Source organism: Mixophyes fleayi, chromosome 1, assembly GCF_038048845.1.
Source record: "Mixophyes fleayi isolate aMixFle1 chromosome 1, aMixFle1.hap1, whole genome shotgun sequence".
Taxonomy (NCBI): domain Eukaryota; kingdom Metazoa; phylum Chordata; class Amphibia; order Anura; family Limnodynastidae; genus Mixophyes; species Mixophyes fleayi.
Genome location: NC_134402.1, coordinates 64211479 through 64227244, shown reverse-complemented (window position 1 = coordinate 64227244; position 15766 = coordinate 64211479). Strand labels below are relative to the sequence as shown.

The following is a 15766-nucleotide window of genomic DNA, read 5'->3' as shown; positions in this document are numbered from 1 at the left end:
AGTAAGGACAATGAAGACAGGTAAGAATGATAGCAGAACAGTAAGATAATAAGGACAGCGGATAACAGGTAAGAATAAGCAGGGAGACAATAGCAAGATGGAGGACAATAACCAATTAGGGCGTGGAAGGCAAGGAATAATAGAAGGAGAGGTAATAAGGACAATGGAAATAGGCAAGAATAATAACAGGTAAAAGTAGTTGCTGGTAAATATAAAATCAGGAAAAACAAGATAAAGGCATATAAATAGTAGAATAATAACAGGTAAAAAGTAGTTACTTGTAAATGTACAATCAGGAAAAACAAAATAATGGCATATAAAATAATGTTTTATATGCAGTTGATGCAGTTAAGCCAGGGATTCAGCAGGAGAAGGGTTAACTGACAAGCCGGGTCGGTACACAGTAGATCAGTTGATGCAGATAAGCCAGGGATTCAGCAGGAGAAGGGTTAATTGATAAGCTGGGTCGGTACACAGTAGATCAGTTGGTGCAGATAAGCCAGGGATTCAGCAGAAGAAGGGTTAACTGACAAGCCGGGTCGGTACAAAGTAGATCAGTTGATGTAGATAAGCCAGGGATTCAGCAGGAGAAGGGTTAATTGATAAGCCGGGTCGGTACACAGTAGATCAGTAGATCAGTTGGTGCAGATAAGCCAGGGATTCAGCAGGAGAAGGGTTAATTGACAAGCCGGGTCGGTACACAGTAGATCAGTTGGTGTAGATAAGCCAGGGATTCAGCAGGAGAAGGGTTAATTGACAAGCCGGGTATTACCCATTTCCGACTCAGCAGTTACTTAATTAACGTGATGGAGGATATTTAAGAGGAGCTTGTATCACAGCAATTAGACCACCTCTGATGAAATCACCCGCAGGTGATGAAACGCGTCAGGTGAGAGAGGACACGCTGAGCTTCAATTAATTCCATGCAAGTTTATTGCTGTTTTGACACCGATTCTGGACCCTATGTTACCGTTTTTCATCACTGAACACCTCCTGTTTGACTTTCAATCTACGCATTTGTTATCCATACGGCTCTGATTCGGATGAATACAAGCACTCCTGTCGGAGCTGCAGGCTCTCAGATTTCTGTTCACTGACAGACTACACAGAATATGCTGTTTTCTAGGATTTCTACATCTTTCAGACCATCATTCGGGAGGATTCTTCTTACCAAGGTCTGTACAGCATTTCCCTACATATTCTAAGAAGGCGAGCCAGTTGTGAACTATCTTGAGGTGCTCGTGATAGAAAGGTATTATCCACTGATGTGTATTACCACCTATTGATCTGCGTCTGAAGGAATCCCATATTGTTTGATTGAGTGAATTATATGAAACTATTGGGATCACAATATTTTGCTATTGGTGTGGCCACACCTTCTACATTCATTCTACGGGACCTTAGTCAGCAGTTCCTATATATATATATATATATATATATATTTTCAAGCATGCTGTTTGATATCATCTATTGAGCAATTGTTATTGACGGTATTATTCAACATTTCCAATGGCCATTGATGTACTATCTGATATATTTTACTTGTTTTATTTATTAATGTTTTTTAATTCTCACGGACTGTTTTAGCAGATTCTGTGTTTACTGGCTGTCAGAGATGTTTTTTGTGTGTTGTTTCTACAGTCTATTGGGCAGCAGTTAATCATGATGTTTATAAAAAGGGTCCATCAAACGTTTTCAGGTGTGGGTTTGTTGGAGAATGGCTTTTGCAGGGAATGTGGTGCATTCTTGCCATTATATGTTTGCAGCTTTTTATCTGATGGAGGCAGAAAGGCGGGAGGAAGTGGAGGATGGACAGCAGTTGACATCTATTCAGCGGAGCCTGCGCAGACCACGCACTCCACGTGCATTTACAGTGCATTTGAATCGGGATTCTTTGGCTGATGTGGACGTAGTACAAATGTTTCGGCTGAATCGCACTAACCTGCTGAGACTTTATGAGCAAGTGAAGGATGATTTGGAGCCTACAACCAGTCGCTCTAATGCAGTGTCAGGACTACACAAACTACTGTGTGCAGTTCACTTTTTGACCACAGGTTCCTTTCAATCAGTGTCCTCCAGAGTAATTTACATATTTGCATCCTACATTTTCCAGACATTTTGGACAGGTCTTATATGCCCTTAAAAGAGTGTGCCCTAGATATATCTGCTTCCCCAGCCAGGAGTAACAGTGGCATGAGCTAAAGGTAGCTTTCTATAGGTTCTCGGGCATCCCAAATTTTATGGGAGCTATAGATTGCAATCATATTGGACTGACACCACCTCACCACAGGGCAGAAGTTTTCATTAAATCGCCATCACTACCACTCCCTGAATGTGCAGGTTGTGTGTGATGCTAACCTGCGTATAATGAGTGTTGTGCCAGGCTATCCTGGTTCATGTTATGATGCCTTTATCCTGAGACAGTCTACCCTTTATGGCAAATATGAAAGTGGTGAAATGCCAGAGGGATGGCTTTTGGGTATGTACTTACCATGTTTTATATATCCCTTATCCTTCTTAGATTTGCCTCACATGTGCTAACTGCTGTACAACATGCTTCATTATATGGTAGCTAACATTTTTGTTTAATTATAGGAGATTCAGGATATGGGTGTCGCTCCTGGCTAATTACACCTCTGCTGCATCCTCAAACTTCTGCACAGCACAAATATGAGGCACACATAGCCACTAGAGGTGTAACAAAGTGTACCTTTGGACTATTGAAGACCAGGGTCAGATGCCTTGATAAATCAGGTGGTGTGCTTATGTATGTGCACGAAAAGGTGTCTGATATTGTGCTGGTTTGCCGTCTGCTACATAATCTGGCTTTACAACAACTTAGCCCACCGATTATTGCAGTAGACAGGGAACAAGTAGGGGTCCGTGTTCCATCTGGTGATGTGCACAGTACAGAGGGGGGAGGCAGATTAGAGACCATCTCATTGCAAACTACTTTACATGTAATTACATACTAGTAAAAGCATTTCTTTGTTAAAAATTGGTTTTATGTGTGAGCAATGGTTTATTTTTTATTTTAAATTTTAGAGTTTGAAAGTTTGAAACAGAGGATAATGTGTACTCCTCATTTGGTAATTTCGCAAATCACTGGTAATTTACAGACAGATGTCAATGTGTAAGTGCCAATTGTGCAATGCTTTTTGAAAGCCGTATACTAGTGTTTAATTGCCAGAAAAGAAAGACTGTTTGCATTGAAATGTAACCACATTTATTGCGGTAGTAAACAAACTACAAATGAATATTGCATAAACATGCACCAAAATGTACAAACTGTATGTGTGATACGCGTAACTGTGGAGTAACAGGCTGCAAATAGTACAACATTTTGAACAATGCTCAAAATGGTACATGGGTTGAATTGTAAACAATGGTTTTAAAGCATTTTTTACTTAACCAACAAACATTAGGCTACCTATGCATTTTGGCAGGTACATCTGAGCCTCAGGAGACACTCTCTCCTCTCCCTCGGCCACCCCTGGTGCGAGCACCTCACCTAGGAGGACAACTTTGTATGGAGCGATTAGGCGTGCTAGCCGAACTGGTTGTGGCCGATGAGATTGGCAAAGGAAAGCGTAACATTTCATGGTGGATTTGGCCTGCCATCCAATTGATGTTGGCATTCACCTCCTTTACTGTTATGTGTAAGGCCTCCACAGCACCAATCATTTGTATCATGGTGACATTTGATTGTTCTATAGCTGCAGCTAAACCTGCAGGAATTTGACTATTACTGCGGTGTGCACGCCTCAAATTACCAACAATATGTGACATATTTCAGGTTTGGCTGTCCATGAACTGGGATTGCAGGAGCTGAAATTTGGCAATTGATTAGGCCGTTTCTCGCCCTGTATCCAGTGGAGGAGGTGCAGTTTGCTGCTCTTCTGTGTGTTCTGCAGGGCCAGTTGTTTGATCCTGGAGGTTAGACACGGGGGCATCAACCACTTGTAGGGTGATTAATCTGTCTTCCTATGTGTGCGGTGACATTTGCAAGGACTGCCGCTGATCTGGCTGATATGATGAGATTCCTGTGGTGAAATAACCAAGGTTAGTATATAGGAACTAACATGTTTGTAAATTGCATTCTGGACACTGGACTAAAAAATTAGGTTTATATACGGATACCTAGACTTTAATTACGACTCTATAGAAGACTATGTATCGCATGATCTGAATTTTATTTATGATTTATGATACCATCCATTGATAAAAGCTGCCATGGTTTATTTTTGTTTATGCATTTTAATATATTTATGCGATTGGTTTATAGTATACAGATGAGGGTTATTGATCACTATTAGTTCTGTCAAAGGTTTCAAGAATTGTTGCATGGTTTGCCGTTATGAGTATTCATATATGACATGATCGGGACTTGCTCGGTACTGTATCTTATTTACGGAGATATTTTTCATTCAGTCTCTTCATCATACATACCTGTGTGATGGGAAGTACTGAAAAATGGTGCAATACGATTATTATTGTTAAAGAGTTTGTCAATAATACACAAAGGGCAAACGTGTGTATCACATGATCAGAACTGTATGTTATCTTGTGATCGGGTTACCATCTTTTGATGTGATCCATTATTCTTTCATTCATGCTAATTTTAATGTTTTTATGTGATTGATTTGTACGGATGCATTTAAGGCTTTTTAACTGTGCACATCACGTGATTGGAACTATACTTCACTTATAAAAGTATTTCACAGTCAGTCTTATTATACATATGCATGTATTTTTATGTTCTTTATGTATTATATATATTTTAAATGTTTTTGTTTAAATGCTGCAGTAAGTAGGGACTAAACGTGATTGGTCATTCTTAAGCATATATACTGTCAGAGTTACCTTCCTCCCCACTACATTGAGAAAGACTCAGTGAATTGAAACGCGTCGGTGTGTGGAAGGGGCAGATGTGATTTTCCTCAAAGGAATTCTGAGGGTTCTATATGTAGATAATAGTACAAATAATGTCTTATTCTTGATTTTACGTATTACTTAGGAGTTCAAAATGTACTATTAAGATACTATTCAGCAATCAGCAAACATGCTTTTAGGAGAGTACAGGGTTATGGAGAACTCTGCATAGGTAATAACTGCAGGTGAACAAAACCCCTAGATTGATAATCAGGAAGAAATTAATCTAATCAGAGAAAAAAATTAAACCCCTGCAACACCTAGAAGATTTCACCAATCTAGAGAAACTCACCCTTAATAAAATCAAGGGAACCGAGGAGACTATAGTTAAGAACAAAGAAAATAAATTCCAAAGGGACATTTGGGACTACGAGTAAAACTATTTGGTACATCTCTGCCATCCCAAACTACTAAAAAATCCTTTAATAACCACAAATCAACAAGTAAAAAATACTTTTTGATACACACAGATACACCACTACATCACCAAAGAAAATGCCATCTAGAAATCGCTACCCCTTTCAGAGAACACATATAGGTTTCTACTTCTTTAAGTACCCCCCCCCAATAAGGACATAAACAGAAGGGTATACAAGCCCCTAAATCCCAAAAATCTTGGGAGCCCACTTAAACCTAAAACCTTTAGAAAATCAAACCCCCCAGATGTAGCATGACAAAGATATGAAAAAGGAAGAAGAAAATTAAACGCAAAAGTATCCAATATACAATTTGGACTCCTTGAGAAACTAAATAAATTAGAACATCAACAGAAAGCCAGCTCCTATCTAGATCTAGAAACTGAAGAAAATATAAACTTTTTTTTTAGAACTGGCAAGGGAGACCCCAATCTCACCAGGTCTATTTCCTCCCACACAATCAATCAAGACAATAAATCTGTCCCAGCAATCAATGAAAACCTACCACCCACTGTTTACCCCTAGAAACAGATGAAGATGAGAAGGAAGGATTGCAAGGAGCAAAACCCAAAATAAAGAAATAAAGTCTACAGGCAAAGGGATATTTAACCTAGGCACAAAAAAATCTAACCAGCCCACAAATGAAGGTGCTGGGTAAATGCCTAAAATTTTCCCCAGACAGACCTCTAAATAAATTTGAAACGTGCATAGATATACATAAATTCATTCGCAAACTAACCCTTCTTAGAGCTAAAATTCTGATCCAAGTTTGCCTGTGGTGTCAAGTATATCTGGAAGCGCTTCAATCAGCTGGAGAGAATAGACACAGACCAAGTTCTGTATACAAGGAATATTTTCTGATTTATTGATACAAAAAGGTACAAGATTTTATAGCTTACTGAATATATGAATCCTACGTCATAAGCATACAATAGTCTATGGGATGCGCTGCAGATTAACTATATCACCTATTCTTGAGGTTTTTACTTTCTCCCCCTTCTAAGGACAGATGAGTCTATTGTTCTTATCTCAAGGGGAGCTGGAGGTTTTATCTCCTGTCTGCCATGTCCAACGTCATGGGCACATCTCCCACACCACAAGCTGAAAATGTAACTACCTATTGTTCATATATCTTGATACATAACTGAGCCAAAAGAATAATTGAAAGTTAACCAAGAAAGAGATAAAAAGCTCTTAAAGAGTTCAGGGGGAATCAAGATCTAATCATCAAGCCAGCAGACAAGGGAGGGGGGGCATTACAGTCCCAGATAAAAACCAATACCTATCACAATTAAACAAACAGCTTGGTGACCAAGACACTTACCATCACCTCTCTGGCGACCCCACCAAAACAGTACAAAAAAGAACTCCATGACCATCTAATACCGGCTTGTCAGAAAGGCATTCTGTCCAAAGCAAAATTCTTCAACATCAGATTTCCAAGAACACCAGTTATTTATCAACTCCCCAAAATCCATAAAAGCCTCACAAATCCCATCAGGGAGGCTTATAGTATCAGGGATTGACTCTCTGACCACACACCTATCGAGCTACATAGATTATTTTCAACAACGGAAAAGTTATCCAAGAGACACATGACATGCACTTGAAATACTCAAAGGGATAAAATGGGAGGGAGGGAAAGCCCTGGTGACCTGTGATGTCACCTCCTCCCTCTATACAGTCAAACATCATAAAGGCTGCTCTCATGTAGCGAGCATACTTACTAATGAATTAGACATCCCAGAGACCCAAATTGAATTTATCCTAGAAAGTATTACCCACATACTCCAGCACAACTTTCTGGTCTGAAGGTCAGTTCTATAAACAGGTTTGCGGGACTGCTATGGGCGCCAAATTTTCACCCAAATACGCAAACCTGTTTATAGCCCAATGGGAGAACATTACAATTTGGCTGAACAACCCACATGCCAGCCACATCTTGGCATGGTATCGCTATATCGACGATATACTCCTTATCTGGACAGGGTCTAGAGAAGAACTTGATGTATTCCTAACCTACATCAACCAAAATGATCTGAACCTGAAATTCATAGCTAAAAGTTTTGACATACTGGAAGAACAAAGATGTGTGTATATTGATCGAGGTGGATCTAATTTTCATGCACATTTTGCAGGTGACCAAGTTTATGGCTTAGGCAGCTGTTGGGAAACACTACATACTGGTCCATCTCCTCAGACAACAATAATGGCACAGTATTGCACATTCCCCATCAAAATTATATAGTATGGAGAAGACTCAAATTCTATTCAAAATTTGGAAGGAAATTCTTAAATATGATCCCACTATAGACCCTTTTATCTCTGCGATATTTTTGAGGGACATTGTGACAAATTCAATGTTGCCACAGAACATCTCATGGAGTTATTTAAAATTATGGTTACCCACTCACCTTAACCACAGGTATGCAGTAAATACTCCAAAAAATGATCAATTTCATGAGGAAAAAAAAAGTACTCTGTCCTCATGAAATTGGCAGCCGATCATTGGGAAGTTACCCCAGATTTTCTATCTAACTTTAAACCCACAATTCATGATGAGCCATTCTCTATGTGGTAGATTTGAAGCCATGTATTGAAAAGTAACCAAAGATCAAGGTACAGAAGTTCCACAAGGCATGATACGCAAGTTTGGGGAATATATTTCTATATATTGATTCAGCAATTCACTTAAGTGTGGCCAAACAATCAACACTTGCAGACGCAGCAATGGATACAGAAGAATACAGACAAGATTTGCTGAAAGAGAGGAAGTCACTAAATATCAGGAAATATGCTGTGGTAAAGGGCAGATCACATGATAACCATTATCCAACATATGACAATGTGCACAGACAAACATCTTACCCCAACAGCTCCTCCACAGGAGAAATGGGTGTATATGCAATCTTATGCATGCCTACAGTTTGGTCATGTAAGATGTAATGGTGCACAAGGTGTTCACAAAAAGTATACCAATGACTGACCATTTGAGCAGTAACAAGGACATAAAAAAAGCCTAATGTTAGAGAGTTAAATGTATAATCACATGCCCAGTCAAAGTGACAGCAGCTAATTCAGATGAAAAAAAACGTCTGGGACTTGTAAGTACATATACTGGGTAAGCAGTATAAGGACAGTCTCCAGTGTAGTCGCACACACCGAAATGTTTAGAACATGCAAACAATTGTGAGATACAGAAAGCACAGGTAGCAGTTCGCACAGCAGATGCCTCCAAGGATCTGGCCCCAATATGCATATTGGATTCCTCAGGGAGACCCCACATAATGGCCAGAATAAAAAAAAAAAATTACTAAAAAACATGCTTGACAATGGGGCAGGAATTTCAGTAATCAATGCAGAATATGATTTACAGCCAGATAGCCCTCATTGTGTGGTAACTGGATTTGATAACCAACAAGGGCTCATATAATTGATGAAGTTGCTGTGGAAAATTAATAATGATTTCACTTTAAAAATTGCCATGTGGTATTATTTAGGTTCTGATAACATTAGAACTGATGAATTGGCACAGAATAGCTGGACCTTGGATCTAGCAAACTGTATGGAAGGGTCCACGAAACTCAAAGGTCTGTGATAAAGAAACATCACTTCAGATCACCCATACATGAAATTGGTGGAACAGTTCACAACACAGACCTTGCACCTATTGTGTACAAATACCCAGAGCTATGGGCCGAAGGGAAGAATGATTGTGGAAAGATGATTTATGTCGTCGTCATGTTATTTATATAGCACCACTAATTCCGCAGCGCTGTACAGAGAACTCATTCACATCAGTCCCTGTCCCATTGGAGCTTACAGTCTAAATTCCCTAACAGACACACACACACACAGAGACTAGGGTCAATTTTTGATAGCAGCCAATTAACCTACTAGTATGTTTTTGGAGTGTGGGAGGAAACCGGAGGAAACCCACGCAAACACGGGGAGATCATACAAACTCCACACAGATAAGGTCATGGTCAGGAATTGAACTCACGACCCCAGTGCTGTGAGACAGAAGTGCTAATCGCTAGGCCACTGTGCAAAGATCCACTATCTCATTGTTAATATTCTTTTCCCCCTTAAGCCATGAAATCAGTGAGAAGCTCTGAGTGATTTAGAATCAAGTCGAGTGGTTATAAATTAAATGTCATATGCAATAATCCCTCATGGCTTGTCAAAAAGAAGGAGTCAAACACCTGGAGACTCACAATTGATCTCAGGGTTTTGAATAAATACACCACCATATCAGCACAGGTAGTGGTTGAAACACTGGAGATATTGGCAAGAATAAATGACAAAAGTAAGGTATTCTCTACTCTTGACATAGCCAATAATTTCTTTGTAATACCGTTGACAGAAAGCTGCCGTCACAAATTTTTATTTCACTAGGCAAGAAACGCAAAATATGTGGTGTGTATTTACCCAAGATTTCCACAGTAGCCCCACATATTTCCATCAGACATTATCAGAATTGCTGAGTGTGTTTTCATGCCCAGAATGCCTGTTGGAACAAGTGGATGATCTACTACTCCATACAGAGGACTATGAAGGAACATTTGACACTCCTAAACTAAGCCCTTTACAAAGCAAACCTGGCTAGGTCAGAGTTCATATTCCTGGGGGTCAAGATTGCTCATGAGACAAAAGGTACAATGGCAACCCGAGTTGAAGCAAAGGTCAAGTTACCTAGACCAAGTCCCCTACAAGACTTTTGCAAATTTCTTGGCATTGTACACTTCATGTGAGAGTTCATAGAGGATTTTGCAACAAAATCAAACCCACTTTATGAAATACTCAGGGGTGAGGAACCTTCATTGAAAGGATGGGCAAAAGCACAGGAAGAGGCATTTTCTACCCTAAAAAGAGACATCTCTTCTGCCCCAGTTTTAACCACTCCACACCCAGATGGTGAATAGACAATTCAGGCTTACATCTGGCCCATAGTCTATATCAGCTGTCTTGCTGCAACAAGTAGGATCTGTAATTAAACCACTAGGATATTTCTCTTGGTTTCCTTCTCCTGTGGACAGAGGTTTTTATGAATGTAAATGTAATTGCAACATGGCAGCGATATATTATCCTGTCAAAGTGGCAGAACATATTGTGGGTTTTATACCCCTAACTGTACAGACCCCTCAATCTCCATTATTCCTTCTCCTCCAGGACATGCTACCTGGTGTCTCAGAGGTTTTCGGATAGTGATTATGGAAATGAGTAGGCGCATTCTCACATTAAGCCACAAGGCCCAACATTTTTTTCTTAGCTGCTTAACACAGCAGGAGCACTACACGACTGTGGACAGATGCCACATGATAAAACGATACCTGTGTTTAGACAGACAATATATCCAGGCAACCGAGTCATTTTTGTGGATGGGTCCTGGTCTCACACAGATGGGATTTTTAAACTATCTGGTCATCTGTTAGCACAAAGGGTACAATTGGAGGCTGTAAAGGAAACATTACTTCAACAATCAGGACCAGGTACTATGTAGAACAATGGTTCATATGTAAACGGATAAGGTTCCTGGGCGCATAAAGGTTGTGTGCTACTAATTGTATAGATAATGAATATCTGTAGTGTGGATCAATATAATAAAAAGTAGTTTTTATTGACAATCACATAATAACTGTTATATACATAAACAGTGGTTCTGGCCAGAACATGAGTCAAAAGATATTCTTATGCATGCAAGCATGAAACCAAATCATAATTCTGCAAAATGAAATAGGATGGCTGCAAGTCAGTGATGGCTGCATAGTTAGTGTGTATAGTTCTAATCGTATAGTTACAAGTGCAAAAAAATGTAAATAGCATAATTCGGAGTTATAGCGGAGTTATTAGTTATCAGTTAACTCTATACCAGGCTATGAGAAGTGTCTAATCTCTGCTTCCTGTTTCATCAACAGGTAACTCCAAACATATTGCACCAGTGTTTGAGCCGAATTAAAAAAGTGCATTTTTATTTCTAGTGGGATGGTGTCTTTTCACTGTTTGTTTAAACCTTTTATTGTTAGTGTTTGTTGGGGGAGTTTATTGAGGGCTTGATTGAAGAACACTGATCACATGTGTTTGCTATATATATTGTAACAAAAGGAGGCATTTAGCTGGCAATATGCAGAGAAAGCAGGGAAGTAGAGTAAAACATTTGTGCGGCAATGCACCTAGATTGAATATAAAGACCTATGTATGAAAAGCAATAGTTTAAGTTTGGTTTAACTTACATGACTTGAAATCCTTCCTCTCAGCAAACAGACAGGGTGTGTCTGAATTACAGAGCCAGTGATGGGCGTTTTCTTTTAAAGAGAAGGTGGGTGTGTCACCTGTCCATCAAGCTAAAGCTGGGGGAGGAGTATCAGGTATAAAAGCTTGTTTATATCATTTGTGCACGGAGACCAATGCTGGGTGAGCTGGCTGGTCCTGAGAGAGCTGGACTATGTATAGCTAGTGTTTAGGGTCTCCATGATTGCTGTGCAAGTATACGGTGTCAAACATTTACCATCCTGACAATAAAGTACCATAAAAAGGAAGTTGTTGTTCGCGTGTGCTTCTGCAGTAGCGGGCTCTTGCCACAATATATATTTATATATATATTAGAATGGCTGTAAGCCAGTGATGGCTGCATAGTTAGTGTGTATAGTTACAAGTGTAAAAAATTTAAATAGCATAATTCGGAGTTAAACAGGAGAAGAACATTCTGTCTATTGCCACAGCTACACAAGGACAACAGTCTGTATTCACCTGAAACTTCATTTTTGGAGTCTGCTCTTATTTTCTGCTCAGCTCATGAAAGTTTTTATCTGTCAAATTATTTTCCCTGCAAAATCCCCTCAGTTCAAATTAGCCTGCTGTACTACTTTGCTCAGCCACTCCCTACCCATGCTACAGCTATTTCAGTCCCCTATCTCATCATTGTACTTTCAATTATACTCAAGGCTTTGTCTGCCATCACAAGTAGGAAGAAATTATACTGACTTTGAACTACTCTCCTCTCTCATGACTCTGCAAGAACTCAACTACTCAATCACCTGTTTATTACTCTCCATTCAACACTTCCACCCGCTCCCGCACATGGCTCCCCACAACATTACTCTATACTATCCAGACATCCATGAATAAACTATATCTACTGCAGCCTCACTCTGCACTACTTCTCTGATTACACAGGACATTGCAATTAGGCAATTCTTTTAATTCCCTAATTTTTTGATATTTTACTCAAATCCCAATGCTTGCCAACATACTTCCTCTCCTCTCTTGAGGTCTATATCATCCCTCACCCATCCTGCAACACAAATCTCTGACCACATTGCCCCATTACTTCACTCACCTCTAGTGAACACTCATGAAGTCTTTTTCCTATATAAATTCAACAGCCTCTCCCTGTCGCCACAAACTAAAAGGACACACATCTTACCATCATCTTTCCTACCTTTCTTCCTCCCTGCTTCTATTAGCTTGAAAAACAGCCAACACTTTATTGTATATTATGTAATCATATGAAGAATATGGCTGTTAAAATTAATTCATCCATATGGAATGTTTTAAATCTAAATGTATGCTCATTAGCAATTCATGAACCATATATACATAATGAGCATAATGGTTATGGTTCAGTGTTCATGGTAAAGTACAGGAAAATAGGTCAGTGTGATCAATTAAACTTAATTTCTATCTGCCCCTATGTGATAATTTTTTCAGCCAGATGGAGATTTCCCCAGGACATTCCTTTACTCATTGTGACAATTCAGAGTGATAATTCTCATCCTTACAGAGCATATAAATCTGACCCAAGACAGGTCTTCATACTAATTTTTACCTAAAATTTAATTTTTATCAAAACATTCTAATGTCATTCCAAAAATTGTCATTGAGTTCTCAAATCTATTAATTGGTCTAATTTGTATTCACAACCAACCATGAACTTTTCATCACAGATAAAAGAATGGTACTAAAGACGATGGACAGGAAAACAACAACCGAGAGAAATTTCCTCATGGAGTGTAGTATGTCCTTCCTTCTCTCATCCCATCCCAATATCATTGGGAGTAATGGCATCGCGTTCAAGACCAGTGACCACTTCATCCTTGTCCAGAAGCCGTCACCAGTGAGTGATTTAATTCTCACATTCTGCCCAATTCCTTAAAAAGTAAAATCAATTTGGTGCTTTCAAAATCACCTGAACTTTCTATTGTAAGTTAAAATTGTGCAGAATGGACTTTTGTAGTTTAAGACTTGATTTCCAAAAGTCACTGAAGAGATGTGCAGAGAGGGGTCATTGCTGCTGATAATAGTCTATTGAGAAAAGTCCTGTATAAAATGATCTGACTGAAGTGACTAAATAAATTACACCATGGAGATGATGTACCTGCTGACTGGAGACTATTACACAGCCTATCTGGACAGCTTGAGAGAATCAGCCCGTGCCAGTTTTGTCAAAATGATAGAGCGGGACCTAGAGACCTTTGTGTGTGGATTTTTGGTGTAGTCCTCTACTGCTTGCTCACATAACAGCTTCCTTGACATTTGGCAATACTCAGAGTTAAAGAATACACTAAATTGAAGACCAAAATTATCACAAAAAAAAACAGAGCAAAGCACTTGAAGAACTAAGAAGAAATACTAATATCATCATCAAATCTGCAGACAAAAGGAGTGGGCATACTTGTAATAGTCAGGGCTAAATATATTGAGGCAACAGCTAGGTTACTAGCCGACACATCCATCTATAATAATTAAAAGACAATTCCACACAAAAGTACCAAAGAGCTTTGAGATCATCTGAAAATGGGCCTAAATTTAAGCATAATAAAAAGTGAGGAATGTTATTGAGGATTAAGGGTTAACTGGCTTAATAAACAAACAAGTATGCAGTAGTTGTGGAAACTACTATTCTGTTATCTGTGTGTAACTTCACCACTAAAGAGAGACTTCTATTTTTAGAATTACAAACCCTCCTTCAACCGTGTTAATATTGGACAGTGAATGGTTTGTTCCGTATATGACACATGAACACATTGTATATCTGTCTCGTACTTCACCGTCTTAAATGTTGCGCGATCTATATTGATGGCTGGCTCTTTTGTAATACATGAACAATGCTTCATCGATATCTGGACAATTTCTTCATCAATATGTATACATGGATAATACTAAAATAATCCTAAAATTACCATTTTTTTTTTACAATCAAAAATCCACAAAACGATCCAAAATCCACCAGGATGTCACATAGTATCTGAAATCAATAAAATTACCTCCAATTTATCAGGCTATATTGATACTTTCTTGTATAAAAAAAGCTCTCAAAGACGCTATCAATATCCTCCAAATACTGAAACAAATTACATGGACCAATACCTACATATTGGGATTACGCTGATGAATGTGCCCACACTTATTACATATGCACTCAGATTTAAAAAAAAATGAACAAATCAACTTTATTTTTAGTAGTATAGAATATATACTATTTATGGTCCAACGTAGACATCTATAGCCAACTGCAACAGCAATGGAAAGATGATTCACACTAGCTATGCAAATCTAATTGTTGCTAAATGGGAAACAACCAAATTTGGAATAACAATCCCTACTCAGATCAGGTTATGAGCTGGCAAACCCACAGAGATTGTGTTTTTCTATTTGGGATAGTCAGGAAGAACTAAATAATCCCTCACATACATCAACCAGAACAAACCTAAACCTTGAATTTGCCATTAACATCAGCAGGACACAAGTATATTTTTAGACCTTGATATCTACATTGAAGAAAAAAAAGATTAACACAAGAACATATGTAAAAAGGATAACAACAATTTTCTACTACAAAGCTGTAACCACCACCCTACCTGGTACCTAATACAACAAAATACAAAACAGAAGGTTTCCTTACTCTGCAATAAATCTGGACTGTAGAAATAGCTCGACAGCCACTACTACACAATTAGCCCAAATTACCTCAAAAAAAAATAAGGAAATATTCAAAATCAAAAAAGATCAGATAAACTGCAACCATAGTGCAATTGTGGCCTCAAGTATGTTGGCTGCACAAAAAGAAAATTTAAGATTGGGATATTTTTTTTCCTGTTAGAGCTAGTTTGCGTGTTTAAATTACAATAGGGAATAAAGCGGATTAGTACAAGCTCTTTTTACCAGGATGTGGTAAGCTATTTCATTAAGCTTGTGATTTCAGTTTCATTTTGTTTAAAGTGAGGAGTTATATCCAGTAAGGACTTTAGTTCAGGAAGGGGTTAAATCTTGTAAGGGGCTAGCAAAGGGTAATAGTGTCACTGTAGGTTATAAAGGGTTAAGTTAGTCATAATAAGATAAGTGGTAGCCAGATTAAAGAACTCACTCAATACATATCTTGTCATATGTATACAAACTTGGAATAATTGTTCTAAGAT

At 38.6% G+C, this 15766-nt stretch overlaps 1 long non-coding RNA gene across 1 annotated transcript in view; it reads left to right on the top strand.

Moving 5' to 3' along the window:
* LOC142104539 (uncharacterized) overlaps positions 1-14407 on the top strand; it is a 147837-nt gene extending 133430 nt beyond the window's left edge. The window contains exon 4 of the long non-coding RNA XR_012679589.1: positions 13295-14407. This is a non-coding gene — a long non-coding RNA (uncharacterized LOC142104539). The remainder of the gene's footprint in view (positions 1-13294) is intronic.
* The last annotated feature ends 1359 nt before the right edge of the window (positions 14408-15766 follow it).